The following is a 20,501-nucleotide window of genomic DNA, read 5'->3' as shown; positions in this document are numbered from 1 at the left end:
AACATCAATACTGAAAATTCAAATCCCACTCTCACCTCCCTATTGCCAAGAAAGACTAAGAGTCTAAGGGAGATGTATCAAGATGAAAGGTAGGAGGAAGATTATGATGAGAGTGTTAATTTTGCATTATCTTCTCATAGTGATCCAATTTACTTTGAAGAAGCTATGAAGGAAGAGAAATGGTGTAATGCCATGGATGAGGAAATAGACACTATTCAAAGAAATGAAACATAAGAGTTAACTACATTGCCTCCCAAGAAGCAAGTAATTGGAATGAAATGGGTTTACAAGATCAAGTGCAATGCTAAAAAAAAAAAAGATAGGCATAAGGCATGTTTACTGGTCAAGGGGTACAAGCAGCAGTATGACAGATTATGATGAGACATATGCCTTGGTTGCAAGAAAGGAAACTATAAGTTTTGTCATAACAATTGCAGCCCATCACAAATAAAAGGTATATCAAATGGATGTGAAGTTTTCCTTCATGAATGGTGTATTGAAAGAAGAAGTATATGTGGAGCAACCACCTAGTTATGAAGTTTCAGGTGAAGAACACAAGGTGTATAGATTGAAGAGAGCTCTATATGGGCTCAAGAAAGCTCCATGAGTATGGTACAAATATAGGATTGACTCATATTTCATGAGCAATGGCTTTAGCCAAAGTGATTGTGAGCCCACTCTCTACATCAAGTCAGCAAATTGTAATGTATTGATTGTTGTATTGTATGTTGATGACTTAATCTTCACTAGAAATGATAATTTCCTAATTGATGAGTTCAAAGAGGCCATCAAGAATGAATTTGAGATGACAGACCTAGGTCTCTTGAAGTACTTTCTAGGAAAAGAAGTAAAACAAATGCATGATGGCATCTTCATCTCTCAACAAAAGTATGCAAGGCAGATCTTGGAGAGATTCAAAATGTAGAATGATAAGGCAGCCCCAACACGAACAACAGTAGGTCTAAAGTTGAGCAAGGAAGATTGCAGCAAAAGTGTGAATCCAACACTATACAAGAGTATGGTTGGAAGCTTGATGTATTTGATAGCAACTCAGCCTAACATGATACATGCAGTAAGTTTCATTTTTAGATTTATGAAAACACCAAAGGATTCTGATTGGCAAGTGGGAAAGAGGATCCTAAGGTATGTGAATGGTACCAAAAGATTTGAGATTTTGTATACTACAAATAATGATTTTAAGTTGGTTGGTTAAACACTAATAGTGGGGTGAATGCACAAAGTTTGGTCGCAATTTCGTAGAAGTCAAATCCGTAGAATGTGACCTCTTAGAAATAGGTACCTAATTTTTAAAAATGGGCACCCATTTTCGGCTCAGGTACCTGACCCTAAATTTAAAAAATGGGCACCCATTTTTTTAAAAATAGGGTACCCATTTTTTATTTTCCAAAAATGGCTATCAATTTTTGAAAAAATTAAAAATTAAATTTTTTTAGAAATAGTTACCCATTTTTTAAAAGTAAAAAATGGGTAATCGTTTCTAAAAAAATTGAATTTTTAATTTTTGGGAGGATTTTAAATGTCGCTTTTAATTTTTGAAAATGCGTACTCATTTTTTGAATTTTAAATTACAGGTGCCTGTTTCTTACAACATGAGGCGGGATTTTTTGTTTCTACCTCAAATTTTGGTTCAGGATAGGCTTGGTGAGACCAAGCCTATGCCTTGGCCTCTCAAGATTTGGCTAAGGCATTGAACTAAGAAATTCATTCCTTTCCATAATTTTTAGAGGGTCTTCTTGCTCAAATTTTTTTACAAAACAAAAACCCATTAGAGCTCTCATTGTCTTGGTTTCAGAAATATAAATTTTATAGTGTTATGATTTCATTTACTATTTTTGTATTATTATTTTAATATAATTAAATAAATGGTTAAATTAGGTGATTTAATGCATTTATTGCTTTGGCTATGTTATTATATGCAATTGCACTTGATTGTGTTGTTTAGTGTGCAGGATTTATATCCCTAGCAGTGGCACATGGAGTTAGTGATTTAGCCATTCATATTTTTTACCAATGTTGTCCTTGTATGGTCAACATATCCTTATTTTAATTATTTTATTAAACCTTTCGGTGATTATTAAATCCAAACTCATTTGTATTATGTGATTAGACTAGTAAGCATGTCTATGCATTAGAGGTTCACACTATTGCGAAAGTTGTTTAGGTCATTTCTGTGTTTTTGGATTTTTGAGCTTTCTAATTGATTTATTTTAATTTATGGTAGCTTTTCCATAGATGAATTTCTATTTATAGGAATAGCCTGTTTTCGTTTGGGTCGATTCAGGGTTTGACTAGGTTGGCTAGTTATTTGCCCTAATCAATTATTCACTTGAAAAGTGAATAAATATCCAAAAAATGAATTTAATTCCTCACTTCTCACTTTTGAATTAGAAATTTTGAGGGTAAAACCCAAAATCCTCTTCATAAGGATTTACTATTTTGTTCGTTGTGGGAGCTACAGGCGTGGGACTGGCACGAGGTTGAGCTCATTGGATCCAGCTTGGGGAAACCTTGGATTGCCAAGATTTTCAGCTACTTCTGTGGGCCATTTATTTTATGGTTCAAATTTTCTGTTTTGCTCTTTTGGCTGTGAGGTAGGGCTTTCCTATTTTATTGTTTCTGCTCTATTTCTACTTTTGTTTTTAGTAGCCATTTGTTTGGAGGCTGAGAACTAGTGTTCCCCTCCATTTCTTTATGCTAGTTCTACCCGATTGGGCGGGTATGAACATTTCCCTATTTTTCAAGATGAGGGTTTGGGTTTTTATGCCGTTATGCTGGCCGTTTTTGCATACGGTGTCCGAACTTGATTTTTTTGGATTTTTTGGAGTTTTTGTGCCCAAAGGCCAAATGGGTTTTAATTTTGAAGTTTTCCAAATATTTGGGGTTTTTACCTCGTTTTATGTGCCATGCTATTTTCTTATATTTTCTTGGCACAATGTGGGTTGTGGACCTTGATGATCCGTTTGGATATCAGTCAGACCACTATTGCACTTTTATGGAGTGAGTTCATGATGTTTGGTCTTGTTGCATCATTGGGATTAGTGTAGAATCCATACTCTTGGATTGAGACCAATTGAGTGATTTCATGATGTATGGTTTTATTGGCTCTAGGATTCATGTAGAATCCATCCTTCCTGTGTTGCTTTCAATTGGGTGTTATCTTTTACATTGTGTTCTCATCCTGTCCTTTTGTTTTGATCTTCGTGATGGTGGTGCGCTACACACGAGTACATGCACATACATTTTTCGATTGACTTACGAGGCCCAATCTTTTATGGTACTTCCAAAAGTTATGATCATTGGGGTTGGGATGGGAGTATGCATGCCCACGGGCACTTGTCATAGGATGAGCATGGGTAGGGGAGGGTAGCATATGGAGGGGGCTTTTATCTCGCAACCTAGTGACCTCAGTCCCTAATCAAGTGATAATTAAAGAAAATGTGTAAATGGTAATAAAACTTAAGATAATGAAAAATTTCTATGTGTTGTCCTTCAAGGGAGTACCTTGAGTGAGTGTCTGCATTCGTGTGATGGCCTCCAAGGGAGTACCTTAAGAGTGTATCCACATGTGATCCAAGCTTGGGATTTTGGATGCCAAGTGACTCTCCATGATGTCATCCCCTACTTAGTAGCCTTTTGAGTGTCTGACCAGGACCTGTACTACTTGCATTGTCTTAGGTTCTTGGTAGCCATCATATTGTCTGGCGTGAGTGTTAGCTATGGATGTTGTTTTTGTGTGTTTGTGGTTGGATCTTTATTTCCATCAGCACAGTAGGTGTAGACCTATGGGTGACACATGGTTGGGAGACATATTTACCTACACCACTGCTAGGGATTGGTGTATAGAGACAATCTTTTATCCTAGTGCGATCGTTGTTGGATATTTTCACTTAGTACTTTGGGTTCCAGAGTATGCTTGCTTGTGATTTATGCTTTCATTGGAATGCTTGGATATCATGTTTAGATGATGTTAGTTTATTTGACGCATTCTCATATTATGATGTTTAGCATATGACTAGATGACGTGAATTATTGTATGAGATTATCTATTGCTTATTGGTTTAGCATGTTAGATTTTCTTATTATGTTGATTAGCATGTGATAGGTGATGTTATCTACCTTGTAGGATTATATGATGCTTTACTACTAGCATGTTAGATTTCCTTATGCTTTTGGTTATTAGCATGTTTAGTAGTGACGTCCCTATTATGACAGTACCGACGATTTGATCGGTGTCTTGGGATGTTACGCGCGGGGGATGGCTAGGGCCCATGATGGTCTTATGATGCTATTGACGGTTGGGAGGAACCACATACTTAGTTTGGTTATTCAGTTATTGTGATGTTATTTCTGTACATTGTGATGTTGCTTATGTTCACTGTGATTTTGCTTTCAATACATCCTATTATTTCTATGGTTTAGATGGTTAGATGTTCCTCTTTCTTGTTCTTTGGCATATTGTTGATTATGCTCTCGAGTGTTCGCTCCTCAATCTATTTGGATCTAGTACTCCCCGGTGTGGAGGTTCTGAACTCAATTTTTCTCTATTTTTCCCCTTTTGTGTTTTTCTTAAGTGTTTTTGTGTTTCTATGGGTAACATTTTTTTAGCATGGTGCGACACAAAAATGTATTGCACGCCCATTGAAACTCCGTCGTGCATCTCCTAATTCTATCGCACACCCATTGGAGAAATATCGCACGATACTGGAAAGTATCACACCTCCTTGTGAGAAATGTCATACAACACCCTTAAAGTGTCACACACCTTTGGGAGAAGTATTGCCCAGTCCCTGAAAGTGTCGCCCTCCTTCTTTAGAAATGTCATGCGATACTTTTCTATGCTATATTAAAGTATCGCCTAGTTTTTTGTAAAAATCTGTGTGGGTGGGCAGCGAGCACTTTTCGGTCTGGTTTGAACTTTTTGAGAGTTGATTTGGATACCCTCTTTGGTGTTCTTCAACTCTATGGGGTTGCTTTTTTATTTCTGTTGAGTGTGTCTCTATAGTCTGTCTCTTGGGGTTTAAAATATATCGTCTAAATATAAGTTGACGTATATATTAATATATGCGATGAATCTTTTGAGATAGGTTTCAGACCTCTAAGAGATAAGATAAAGATTCTAGGAAATTTCAGGGCTTCAGAAATCCAAACTTTGCCAATTTTTCAGGGCTTCAAGATTTTAGACTTACCCAAATTTTAGGATTCTACATTCTACCCCAGCTTGGTGTTTTGTTGATGAGTGGTCATTTCTTTGAGCCCTCATCTTGTGCATGGTCATTGTTGGCTTTTGTTTGTGTGTGTTAGTTTAGTAGTGGTGTTCAGCGATCTGTTGGTTGTCGAGATTGTGGTGAATTCTTCCATTGCAATCCTTGTGATCCCTGTATGATGTTGTCTTGTGCATTCATACTTGTAAATTTTTTTTTATCTTGGCTTGTATTGAATCCTTGTTCCAAGGATCTCAGGGTGGGGCATTACAAGAGTTTTTTTTGTCTAGTAGGGATAAACTTATTACCAAGTACAAGATATCATCCACAATGAGATGGGAAGACAAAGATTGTGAAGAAATGGTTAGAGGGATATCTAAGGAACTATGTTTCAACTTAGCAGAAGGCATGGGTTCATTGGCTATTTTTGGGTGAGCATTGTTACAATACTATATATCACATGTCGATAGGTATGAAACCCTCCAAAGTACTGTATGGTTATGAAATTTCATCATTCATGGATATGGTATTGGGTGGAAGTCACACATAGCCTAGCTACATGAGAGTTTAGATATCAACATATCACTGAAGGAGAATTTATAAAGGTTTAAAACCAACAGAAGATGTATGTTGACTAATATCGAGTAGGGAGAAATTTTAAGGTTGGTAATATGGTATACCTTTGACTTCAACCATATAACTAATCCTCCCTAAATTTTTCTAGTAAGGAGAAGTCAAAACCATGCTTCTATGGACCATACAGAGTGGTTCAATGGGTAGGAGAAGTAGCCTATGAATTGGAGCCTTCAGTAGGGAGCCAAATTCACAATATTTTTCATGTGCCATGTCCAGAAAAGGTCAATGGATAACATATCACATTCTCAAAGGATTTTCTTTCCATTGCTGAAAAGGTGAAATTCATTTTAGAGCTAGCTAAGATCATAGATGTTTGAGAGAAGAGGCTCAAGTCAAGCACCATTAAGGAGTTTCTTGTGTGAAGGAAAGATATTTTGGTTGAGGAAGCCACTTGAGAAGGTGAGAAAATTTTGGAGCATCCAAGTCTATAATTGCTTGAGGGCAAGCAATTTTCAGGCTAGGAGGACTATGATATCCCCATATTTAATAAATAATAATTTTTGTTATGTGGCCGACAATCAATATTTTTTTCCTCAGATCCTCTTTTTTTTTTGTAGCTTGTTATTCTATCAATGCTTTTTGTAATCCTTCAAGAAGATTCCCTAAATCCCTCTATAAGGCCAACTTGTAGGTTATTATAGGCATGCCATTTGGATTATTTCTTTGAATTGTGAATTTTTATAGGAGTATTGTGTATAGCGTTAGTGCTGAAGTGGAAGATCTTCCCTACTTGGCCCTTGTGGTTTTTGTGGGATTTGACCTTTAGCCTATTTCATTCTAGTATGTTCTCTATATTACTTGTTCTGGATTCAACACATCTGAAGCATAAGCTATGTTTGTAATTATAGATTTCTGGATTTAATTATAAGTACATGTTGGCATCTATCTGTGTGTTTGAAAAAATTATTATTTTCATTACTATCTTAATTTGCACTAGATTTGGAATCAATGGGATTGCACTACATTTCATCTTTCATCAGTGTGGTTTCTTACCATATAAATTGCATGCCCCCTCGTATTCATAGTAAAACTTCCCACACACCAATTGTACACCAACTTTAATTCTTTTTGGTGGTTATTTCCCTCCACCCCCATACATCTTCAGTTCACCATTGACACCTTCTTTCCCAGAACCATACACCCTTACTTAGCACACCATACATTCAAACTTTGTCTATACAACATGTAGGAGAAACCTCCCAATCTATATTGTTTCCAATGTATGGTCCAAAATTTCTTCATACAGCCAGGCTCATGTGCCTCTTCTATTTCCCATATCTTCACACTAGCATCATACGACTTTGTAATTGATGCTTGTACATTGTGTGTGTTTTGTACAATCATTCTCTTTCCACTACACATCCTTAACAAACACAATATCTATATGACCTTGGTAAAATGTGCCCTCCCACTTGCCTTTCACCATAGAACTCTATCAATTTTCTTTGCACGGTGAAAAGGGATATTACACATAGCAAGTTCAAAGCCTCTTGTAATAACTAATGAGAGAATATAATGCAGAAACAATTAGATGAGGAGCATTAATTGTACAAGTGGCATATATATCTATCTTGAAGTCTCAATATTGGATTTACAATAAACTTAATGAAATTTAAGTAAGAGATTGCATTAATTTATTGTGTACATATCTTTAAGTTGATCCTCATTCAAATATTGAGACCTTAGGTAGGATTTATGCCACATGTACAATTAACACTCCTCATCTAATCATTTGTGCATTATTTTGTAACTTTTATGTAGTTTTCAAGTCAAACCTTAAGATTTTAGTTTACATCAGGAGAATACTATACCACTACAAACATGAATATTATCAGTTCCCAAGTCATTTTCCTAACACAATTATACTATGCAATACTGGCATGATCTACAAGTTCAAAGAACACAGAATAATAAGTAATATGAAAGCACATTATGGATGATAAGGAAGGTCTTGTTGAAAGATATCTTTCATCTAAATTAGTAATATGTAATAATAATGAGGAAAGTAATCCAACACATACACCTATTTCTCAACAATATCAAATTCTCGTTAACACTACACAAATTAGCTTAAGTGGCTATTGGACATGACTTTTCTACTATGACACCTAGTGATGGAGATACAATTATGTTAGAACCCTTACAGATATCAACAATTCCTTTAGAGGATGGAACCTTTAGCTATAAAAATTCTAGTGAAGCTCTCATGGTTGATGCAATTGATATTGATAGAAGCCTTAAGGGTCTACTCCAAGAGGAAGGAAGTCAATAATGTGATAATATTTTTGTTAGCTTAAAGAATAAATTTGACAACTGAGTGTCAATACACTTAACCAAGATCAAGAATAGGTGCTGAGTGCAATAGATGCTGAGTAAAGTTTAGGTGCTGAGTAAAGTGTAGGTGCCGAGTAAAGTGTAAATGCCGAGTAAAGTGTAGGTGCTGAGTAAAGTGTAAATACCGAGTAAAGTGTAGGTGCCGAGTAAAGTGTAAGTGCCGAGTAAAGTTTAGATGCCGAGTAACACAGTTTTGTGTAAGTGTTGAGTAACTCAGTAGAACAACATGTGCCGAGCAACATAAATATTTCAGGAGCCGACTAATCCAAGATATCAGCATAAGAGTTTGGAATCGCACAAACTATGATGAAAACAGTCTTTACAGCTGACATAAGGAAATCTCGAAGGATTTAATGATCAAATCGAATCTTTTATATTTCTTATGTAATTTGTATGCAGCCAATAAGAAAAATGATAAAGGCATGCAACCAATCAGAAAAAGATAAGTATTAAGCAGAAATGAAGATTGAATATGGATCGTAGATCCAGACCTAACCCTAAATCCTCGAATGTCTTTATAAGGAAGACGATATCTCATAGAGAAGACATGATAGAGAAGGAGATGATGAAGATGATGATATAGAGGAGAAGATATAGAGTGGTTGATATACTATTCTCAGAAGTGAAAGATATCAGATCACAAAGGATCAAGATCAGACGAAGTAGAACAGAGCCAGCATTCAGCAATCAAGGATTGTAAACTATCAGGTTCATTTTACCTAATACTTTCTAGCCATTGTATTAGCATGGAAATCCTATGGTGATAGGTTAGCTTAACAGCTATTTCATTGATCTTAGAGATAGGTGATTAAATCCTTTAACAGGGTGACACTTCATGTTAAGTGTTTGTAAATCCTCTAACCAGGTCACTATTGACACAGTGTAAAGCCTTTAACAGGGCAGGCCTTTAACAGGGAAAACCATCAGAAGTGGTTAAACAATATTGCTGCAGTAATTTTTGTGGGTATCATCCCCACCCCAGTTTTACCTTCTTATTCCTAGAGGGTTTCTGGGTTACCAATTTCAGGTGTTATGTGTTATTGATGCATGTGTTAGTTTCATGTTTACTTAATGTATTTACATGCATGCAATTTATTTCCACATAAAAGTTTTATAGGACAACTTTTAGTACTTCTGATTCACCCCCCCCCCCCCCCCCCCCTTTCTCATAAGTACTCTTTCCACATTTGAATATTCCAACAATTGGTATCAGAGCATTACCAAGTTCTCATAAGGAAAAGTTTAACAGCTTGGAGGAAAAGATCTAGAGATGGAAGCTTTCAAACTTGGAAAGATCATTGAAAATCAGGTGATAGATGTGCAACTTGCTCTGCATAGCTTGGAGGAATTTAGAATCAATTTGAGAAACTCATTAAAAAAAAGGAAAGATCTGGCCATAGCTGAGAATGATATACACTACAAGGAAATTGATACCACCAACATATTTTCCAACGGAGATACCAAAGAGTTTGATGCAACAATAGTAGAACTGATGGAGAAAAACAAAATTCAAGCAGAAGAGATTAGATCTCTCAAGATGGAACATGAATCACAGGCCATAATGATATGTGAAATTACAGAACAAAAGAAAAGAGCAGTTGATGATAAGGTCATGATGGAAAATGACAAAAGGAATCTTGCAAATAGACTTGAAGAAAAATGTACTGAACTGATAAGGATCTCAAACATGCAGATGGATACACTTGCTCAAATGATGAACCTTCATCATGAACTCAATGTGAAGGACATTGAGATCTCTACTCTGAAGATGCAGAATGAACAAATGCAGAATGAATTGAACATAGAAAAAGAGGTAGTAGAAAATCTCAACAAGTCAAGTGAAGCCATCAAGTATTTTGAACAGTTGCTGAAAACTCCAAGATCTGCCCATGATACATCAGGACTTGGTTACAATAGCACTGAAGTTGGAGAATCATCAAAAAGTGTTGAACAAAGAAGTGACAAAGGTAAGAATACTAAACCCACTTGTCATTATTGTAATAAGAAGGGACATACTACTAATGTGTGCAGGAGCAGAAGATTCAATCAACCAAACACACCCAAGAGTAAGAGTTTCTGTCACAAGTGCAACATGCAAGGACATATGACACAAGATTGCAGATCCAATTTCACAAGGACTCAGAGATTTGATGGACATTGTTATAATTGCAATAAGTATGGACATAGGGCATTTGAATGCAGATCAAAACCTATGTGGACATCAAATCAACCAGCAAAAACAGAAGGAAAAGAAAGTCATCATCATTGGGATTACAATACCAGGTACAGTTGTCATTATTGTCAAGAATATGGACATACACCACAGAACTGCATAAGAACACATTTCAGAGGGAACTACAAAAGATGGTTGAACCAAACCGCATGTTTCAGTTGTCTGAAAACTAGTCATATCAGCAAAAACTGTCCTACAAGATCAAAGGCACCCAAGTCTGAAGAGAATAAAGGCAAAGAAAAGATTGATATTGAAAAGATAAGGGGGCAAATGAACAAGACTTGGAAAAAGAGAGATGAGTACAATACATCAAGTGAAGGGATCACTTCACCCAATGGGTCAAGTGATCACACTTCATCAAACTAAGCATGAGAAGTGTATGGGACTGATATACAAAGTTATATCAGACATCAGTCCCAAGACAAAGAAGCAATTCAAAGTATAAATCTACATGAAACAAGATGTCAAGACGAAAACTAAATGTTGATGCCGAGCTACCTTTGGATATCGAGTCAAAACTCAAAACAGATGCCGAGCTCTCAACAGCGACCAAGCTGATAACCGATGCCGAGTTAAAAAAAAAAACTCCAATGGAAGCCGAGTAGAAAGGAAATTTAGTAGACGCCGAGTTAGGTTGAAATTTCTTCAGAAGCCGATTTGGCAGTTGAGCATTTAATGCGATGAAATCAGGGTATATTATCACGATTTCAATCAATTTTTCACATCGCGATCAAGAAGCAAAGTCGAAAAAGGAGCGGAGAAGATCAAGAAAAGTTCAGAAGCAATTCGTGAAAGATTCCAACAACGATCTTGTCGATTCAAGGTATTTCTCTTAAGTACCGAGCTACGTAGGTCTCACAAACTTGTTTGAATTATTAAACCCTAGTTTGGAAAGCAATGGCATCCAGATCAAGAACCACCAAGAGTTTAGAAAGCCATGAAGTTCAGTTGGTCAGCAACGAAGTAAAACAACCTGAATTTAAGCCCATACCTGAAGTAGCATACAAGAATGATCCTGTAGGTGCATTGTCAATTATTCCAGATAAAGTTGTTATGGTAGAAGATGTTCGCAGATGCTACAATTGTAAAATTGGTGCCATAGGAGACTTAGAAATTCATAATGCATATGATAAATTATGTGAAAACAAAGTACTAAAAAATGAGTTTTCCATTGTAGAAAGAAAAGGATTAACCAAAACTCTAGCATTTCCGACTGTCTTCAAAACAGAATGGGTATGGATAGTTTTGAGCCGAATACATAACGGAGCTTTTTGGTTAGAGTCAGGGCCAGTAAAATTCACCAAGAAAATCGTTCATAGGGTTACTGGTATTCTAACCCTAGATCGACCAAAGACCCTGCGAAGTGACAAAAGGGAAGTAATTGAGAGAAATACAGGTGCAAAATGGAACAATAGAGGGATGACTATCGACACAGTCACTGATCCTCTACTAGACTTTTTTGTAAGAATTATTTCACACAAATTCTATCAATCAAGCATATTAAATAGTGTACCTTGTATAGCAGTTGATGTTGCATACAAGATAATAAAAAGGGATCACACTTATGATCTGGCAGATCTCATGTTTCATCAGATTAATGAAAATCTGGGAGCTATAAGGAAGAGCAAAGGAGCTCAATGTAAATTTGGATCAGTTTTGATATGTATGTTTTTCTATCTGATGAAAGAATTTCCTTCTATAGGGAAAGTTAAATGGAATCCAGACAAAACAATTGTTGAACAAATTAATGGATACATTGAACAGATGGGTGAAAATTTTGATGCCCAAATGACTGGTTATTTTGAGGACTTCAAAAAGTCCATGAAACAAAGAATGAGAATTCCAGTTTCAATGAATGAGAAATATGAAAAAGATATTTGTTTTCTTGTAGATATAGATTATACTTATGTGCAAGCAGTTATACCTAGAATAAGATGGCTTAGGCCACTAGGATATGAACTTGATGTTGATCAAGCCTCTGCAGCAATAACAACCTTACTTGCAGAAGAAGTAGACAAAAATGCAAAAATATTTGGAACTTATGATGTTGTCAAATCAAAGATAATAACAGAGTTGAAGACTACTTCAGCAGTAAAGAAGAAAGAGAAAATGGTAAGACAAATCAAAAGAAAGTTTGGTGTAGAAGAAGAAGGGACAACAGAAGAAGAAGGAGATGACATTAAAAAGGAAGAAGAAGTCATTGAAGAAGAAGAAGACAAACTTCAGGATCAGACTCAAGGGTCAGAAGGAGACAAAGAGGAAAGTGCTAAGGTTGAAGTAGCCAAGGAAGCACCAGTCAAGAAAAAGACCACAACTCCATCTGCTCCTAGATCCAAGGGGAGGAAAGTAGCTACCCCAGCACCAAAAAGACCAACCACAAGGGCCACAACTCAAAAAACAAAAGAAGAGGCTAAAGGGAAGAAGAAAGACTCAAAGAAGACTGCTGCTGAGTCAAAGAAGAGGAAGTTCATTCCCCAGCCTGAAACAGATGAGGAGGAAACAAAGTCAGAAGACAACAGTCAATCTCAAGAGGTAAGACAAATACCCCAGATTGATGTTGATAAATTATGTATAGAAATTAGAAATAATGATTTGAAAGGATTAAAGAATCTGAATTTTTCTAAGCTCACCAAAGGAGAGCAAAATAAATTAGAGGAGTCTGTGTATGCTATGATGGCTGAATATAAGCACACACCTCTAGAATTAGATGACTCTATGCCGAGAGAACTGTATACAATCATAGAGGATAAATGGCATTTTTGTTTACAAATGGAAAAAGAAATAAGGGAGTCAACATTGGCAAGATTGTTGCCTGATTTGACTAGAGATCAAATAATAAATGCCATAAAAAGGCATAATAACATATTCACTCCCAAGTATAGAGCATTCAGTATTCTACAGAATAAAATTGAAGAGGTAGTTATCAAATCCACAAGATTGTGGAAAATAGTTTACAAGAAGATTGAAGATGTATATAATGAGGAATATAAGGCAGAAGCAATTGCCAAGATAAAAGAAAAGGGAGCATCAGAAATAAAAGAGAAGAAACTAGTGGAGAAGGAGAGTAAAGGAGAAAAGGAAGGAGAGGCACTCAATGAGGAGAAAGAGGAAGAGAAAGATACAGCTGAGCCACAAGATCAAAGTATGCAAGACATACAGGTATCTCCTCCTAGTCCTCCTCATGCCACCATCACACCTGCAAATTTTATAAAAATAAAGGATGTTACAGAAATTTCAGTTCAAAACATTAATCCATTAACTGCAGAGGATTTGGAAATCCTTGACCAATCATTTTTAGTAGCAAAATTAAGTTCAAATCCTATATAGGTCAGTGTTGATGAATTACAGAATCCAGAAGTCAAAGCAAAAGTAAGGGTAAAAGCCCAAATGCCACCTTTGATCACACAAACTACTGGTATTCTATTCCTTCCACCACCACCTTCACCAAGTATAAGTATTGATACACTCCAAGTGCCAAGTACAGCAGCAGGGGAAACAAAAGAAAAATCTGAACAGCCACCAAGTTCAACCCCATCTAGCATTCAAAAAGGGGATACTCAAGCTGAAGAAAAAGAGACACAGAAAAAGGAGGAGAATGCAATACAAACACTGGTTGCATTACCCAAATCTGGGACTCCAACACAAACTCTTCAGTAGCCGAGCACAGATGGATTACAGCTGAAAATCAGAATACCAGGCTCGAGTTCATCAAAAGCAGTCAGGAAACTTCACTATGGAGTTCCTGAGCTTGATGAATAAATTAAAATTCCATATTATGAATCTAGCACTCTTACAGAAGAAAAGATTAATGAAATTCAGAGTGCACTAGACAAAAGAAGGAGACAAGAAGCACTAAGAAAGGAATACAAGCATAAGCGTACATTGAATGAAATTAAGGACATATTCATGGAAGCTTTTTGCTTACAATCTCCAGATGAGTCAAGACCAATCATGGAACAACTTTCTGATATAGTTGACCAGGTGACTAATGAAGACCAGGAAACAAATGTAAAATTACTTGAATGGTCAGAAAAGAAGTTCCAAGGAAAAGTAAACAGTAAAATATCCAATGATATAGCACTAGCACAAGAAGAACTGGCAAAGAAAGTTACAACAGTTAAAATTGTACCAGGAAACATCTTTTCCCTGTACAACAAGTTGTGTGATTTTTCAACATTCACACAAGACACTAGCCAGAAAATACTGAGTTTGGAAAGCAATCTAAAAACTTCTAGTATGCAACTCCCTACAGATCCAGCTCAGAGTGAGAAGCATTTTGTCCAATCGCTTCACACACAAAGAGAGCTAGTCGTTTTGGCAGCAGAGGAGGCGAGTACAAAATCCAAATTGATACAAATGCAATCATCAATTACTCCTCATTTGGGATTACTTCATAAGGAGAAAATAAATGCAGAGACAGTCCTCAGGAAAGACCCCAATCTTTCTTCATTTGATGGACTTGTACACCTAGCAGCAGAGATTGCCATCCAGCATAAGACATTAGATGTCGCATTAGCAAATTGGGATGCAGCTCTGAAGATACTCCTTGAAGTAAATAGCACATTTTTGGCAAATATGGCATTTCATTGTAAAGACCCTTGACATAAGTGTCAAAAAAGGGGGAGAATAAGTAATTAAAGAAAGAAGTTGAGTACAGGAATGAAATGATAAGTATAATAAAAGGGGGAGTAAGTATAATAAAAGGGGGAGATAGCAGAGATAGCCAATTTTGAAATTTTGACAGGGAGATAGCAGAGATAAGAAAATTTTGGAATTTTGGGGGAGAAAGTAAATTTTGGGAAGCAAAGTTTGAATGAAGGATTAATTACCGAGTCACATGGGTTAAGTGTTTTTGCCACTCATGTCAAAGGGGGAGATTGTTAGCTTAAAGAATAAATTTGACAACTGAGTGTCAATACACTTAACCAAGATCAAGAATAGGTGCCGAGTGCAATAGATGCCGAGTAAAGTTTAGGTGCTGAGTAAAGTGTAGGTGCCGAGTAAAGTGTAAATGCCAAGTAAAGTGTAGGTGCCGAGTAAAGTGTAAATGCCGAGTAAAGTGTAGGTGCCGAGTAAAGTGTAAGTGCTGAGTAAAGTTTAGATGCCAAGTAACACAGTTTTGTGTAAGTGCTGAGTAACTCAGTAGAACAGCATGTGCCGAGCAACAGAAATATTTCAGGAGCCGACTAATCTAGGATATCAGCATAAGAGTTTGGAATCGCACAAACAATGATGAAAATAGTCTTTACAGCCAACATAAGGAAATCTCGAAGGATTTAATGATAAGATCGAATCTTTTATATTTCCTATGTAATTTGCATGCAGCCAATAAGAAAAATGATAAAGGCATGCAACCAATCAGCAAAAGATAAGTATTAAGCGAAAATGAAGATTGAATATGGATCGTAGATCCAGACCTAACCCTAAATCCTCGAATGTCTTTATAAGGAAGACGATATCTCATAGAGAAGACATGATAGAGAAGGAGATGATGAAGATGATGATATAGAGGAGAAGATATAGAGTGGTTGATATACTATTCTCAGAAGTGAAAGATATCAAATCACAAAGGATCAAGATCAGACGAAGCAGAACAGAGCCAACATTCAACAATCAAGGATTGTAAACTATTAGGCTCATTTTACCTAATACTTTCTAGCCATTGTATTAGCATGGAAATCCTATGGTGATAGGTTAGCTTAACAGCTATTTCATTGATCCTAGAGATAGGTGATTAAATCCTTTAACAGGGTGACACTTCATGTTAAGTGTTTGTAAATCCTCTAACTAGGTCACTATTGACACAGTGTAAAGCCTTTAACAGGGTAGGCCTTTAACAGGGCAAACCATTAGAAGTGGTTAAACAATATTGCTGCAGTAATTTTTGTGGGTATCATCCCCACCCCAGTTTTACCTTCTTATTCCTGGAGGGTTTCTGGGTTACCAATTTCAGGTGTTATGTGTTATTGATGCATGTGTTAGTTTCATGTTTACTTAATTTGTTTACATGCATGCAATTTATTTCCACATAAAAGTTTTATAGGACAAATTTTAGTACTTCTGATTCACACACCCCCCCCCCCCCCCCCCTCCTTTCGCATAAGTACTCTTTCCACATTTGAATATTCCAACAATTTTTCAGCATGTCATACAATCATAATAGGAAACTTTGAAATGTACTATGAAATCAATAAAGGAATAAATGAAGAAATATGCAATCTAATGAATGAGTTTGATGCAAGTACTAATCATTCATGGTCCCACAATTCTTATAGACAAGGTCATTGTTTGAAAAATTCAAATCATGAATTCTACTATACTCAAGGTCATTGTTCAAAAAAATCAAATGATGAATACAAGTATAACTCAACATTTGTACAAATTCAATTTTCTTCATGCCATGAGTTATATAAGGGTTGTCCAATTTGTAGGTTGATGTCTTTTACTCCAAACTATCAAAAATACCTTCAAACAAAGGAATTTTGAATGGTTAAAGAGTTGCGAAATGTTTGACTATCAATGTGCAAGATGACACCAATGTATTTGAAGAGAGTTTACAAATCTAATATGAGATATTTATGATCATTGTAAAGTCTCACACCTTGTATATAATGTGAATAGTTGGAGTTTTTATTATGTGCCAATATTGGTGTGTGTCAATGTTTCTCTGATTAGTCTCTTTTTTTTACTCCAATTTATGTGAATCTATTCCCAATTTTGGATAGTGCATTGATCCTTAATCCCATGAAAGATAGCTTTCAACAAGTCATTGTAGAGTTTGAACTATACTTACTAAATTTACTTGTTTGAGTTTTCTCCCACAATGGGTTTCCAATAGAAACATAAAGTTAAGGTAATGTTCTTGAAATAGTTACTTTCCATTTAACTTACCAAGTTATCTCATGTTATATGTCTATTTCATTTCCAACACTAGGTCAAGTAAAGAAACATATGTAAGCTAATGTTAAAAATTACAATATCATTGGTTGAATATTTAAGTAACTAGACTACTCATTTGTAGTGTTTGTGAATTATAGTTACAAGTGATAAAGCTACATAACTTTGATTTTGGGTGTACAAATAGTAGATGAAATCAATTGATTGACTAGGATAGTGCAAATGTTGAAGGGAAAAAAATCACTACTATGTAATATTCATCCATACAAAAGATCAATTTCATTAAATGATAAACCAAGAAAGTTTGAAATGCATAATAGAGTGATGTAAAATATCAATAATGAGGAGAGAAACATACCTTAAACTAATAAAGTTCCCTACCCCACCCACCTTCCCCCTCTCCCCCCAACATAACTCCAAATTCACCATTAACATCTAACATTCATTCTTTCTTTCATCCATTAATAAAATATAATATAATTCATTATCCACATGAAATAATTTTTTTTTATCCATATAGTAATCTCATAATATTTGAAGCTAACATGTAACATCAATTCATTCATTAACACTAGCACATTTAACAAACAACATTCAATAACACGTGAAATAAAGTATTTAAACATACCTCAACCATTATAATCAATTTTGGATCAGCTATCTAATTAGTTTTGAATTTTGTTCTCACTAGAAATCATAAAATACAAGAGCAATTGGAACAAAAAGAGTGTAAAAAGATGATGATCGTGCACCAATGATTTTTATGCTCTTTTGGCACAATCATTCTTACAATATTTTGGCTCAATCTAAAATTAGTCGACATGTGTGTTGAGAAATTATTGGTGGACTATGAGCCAGGAAAAAGAGAAATATCAAACTTGAAAAAGATGTAGGTAAATGTAATTAATTTTTAAAATGTAATTAATTTTTAAACTTCAATTTGATAGACATATAAAGAGAACCACATAATTAGAAGAAACTATCATGGTTTGCACTATTTTAATGTTACAAGTGATAAAGTTACATACCTTTGAGTCTAGGTGCATAAACAATGGATGCAAACAATTGATTGACTAGGATAGTGCAAATGTTGAAGCCAAAAAAATCACTACTCTATGATAGTCATTAATACAAAAAATTAATTTAATTAATTGATAAACCAAGAAAATCTGAAATGGATAATAAAGAGATGTAAAATATCAATAATGAGGATAGAAACACACCTTGAACTAATTCTGGGTGCACAGAAAATGAAAATAAAGTATTGAATAGAAGTTCACATTTCAAATCATGATTTATCTATTTTGAGCTTAAGAACTTGTACAACTTAGAAAGAGTAACTAGAGATGAGATGGATCTCAGATTAACACCTAACATTCATTCATTATTTCATCTATTAATAAAATATAACATTCATTCATCATCACATATAGTACAAAAATTTATGAGCATTCATAAAGTAATCTCATAATATCCAAAGCTAATATCTAACATTAGTTCATTCTTTAACATTCATTAACAGTAGCATATAAATGCATATCATTCAATAACATGTGAAATATGGTATTTAAACATACCTCAACCAATTGTGATTGAATTTTGGATCAGCTACTTGATTAGTTTGGAATTTTGTTCTCAATAGAAATATAAAATACAAGAACAATTGTGCCAAAAAGAGCATAAAAAGATGATGATCATGCACTAGTGATTTTTACACTCTTTTGGCCCAATTGTTCTTACAATTTTTTGGCTCAATATCCAATTGGTCAACATGTGTTTTGAAAAATTATTGTTGGACTATGAGCTAGGCAAAAGAGAAATATAATACTTGAAAAAGGTGTATGTAAATGTAATTAATTTTTAAACTTCAATTTGATAAACTTACAAAGAGAACCATATGATTATAAGAAAGTATTGTGGTTTGTACTATTTGAAAATTATAGTTGAAAGCAATAAAGTTACATACCTTTGATTTTGGGTACACAAATAATTGTACTTATTATATTAGTAAGTTCAACCCTAGATGTGATCAACTCCAAATGGCATACATAGGGGCCAACATTTCTTGGAGAGGTAAAAGTATTATTGTACAAATCATAACCAATTCTTGTCAACTCTAATGTAAAATCGAGGGATGAAACATTGCAAAAGAGTCTTGGGAAGGAAGAGTTTGCATCCTTTGCAACTCTAGAAAGGTCAAAATAAAGCCACACCTTATGTTAGAATGTGAGGTATACAAGGACATCAGATTCAAATTTGTGGATATTATATTTGGAAGCTCTTGGCACAACTTATTCAATGAGAAAATCATTAAGAAGTTGGGTGAGTTCATCATCATTTTGTAGAAAAAAAGAACCAAATTGTTAAAGTTAATTTAGTTGGAAGATTGTCCCATAGGCTTAGCCTTGTGGATGTTAAAATCATCTATCTATTTATCTATTTTGGGCATAAGAACTGGTACAAAAACCTAGTTGAGGGGTTCTCTCCAACATGCCTCCAAGGATGACCAACATTAAACTTATGAAACTAGTGGCACATTCATGAAAGCCATTAACCCCGCAACATCAAAACTACATTTGTTACAAACCATTGATCATAGGAAAAGTGGTTCACAACTTTCATGTTGTTCCATAATTGCACCATAATTACAAGCCATTTCAAACTAATGTAAGGAAGAAAAACCAAATGAAATATTGATGCACAATTGAGAGTCATTGACAAACGATTCCAGGATCATTGGCTCGCAAATTCTATGGTGTTCCAATGTAGTTAGAATAGAAAAAGGAAATACATGGAGTATCCATTTATCAAATGTGACACATTTTTGTTGAATATTCATTCTCAGATGTTTGCAATTGATTTCATAAGGTTGAAACGTAGATCACATGTGAAAAAGAACTCAAGGGCCCATGATAGTGTTTTTTCATAGTTTTCTTGTAGTTTCAAGAAATTTCATTTTCAAATAGGCTTTAAGATAGACAATTTCATTTTCAAATCACATAAACTTGAAGCATCACATGTTCTTCCTTAGGTAGTGTCAATGTTATGTTAGTTTTATGTGTTAAGTCTCTTATTCATGTACATATGCATATGCATATGCATATTACAAAAGAGCCCCCAAAAAAACTATAAAACTATTGTGTAAAACCTTTCTAATAAGATAATGTTTTATGATCTAT

This window comes from Cupressus sempervirens, chromosome 2 (genome assembly GCF_028749045.1).
Source record: "Cupressus sempervirens isolate cs-2001-9-10 chromosome 2, ASM2874904v1, whole genome shotgun sequence".
NCBI classification, from domain to species: Eukaryota; Viridiplantae; Streptophyta; class Pinopsida; order Cupressales; family Cupressaceae; genus Cupressus; species Cupressus sempervirens.
Note: the sequence above shows the minus strand (reverse complement) of the source record.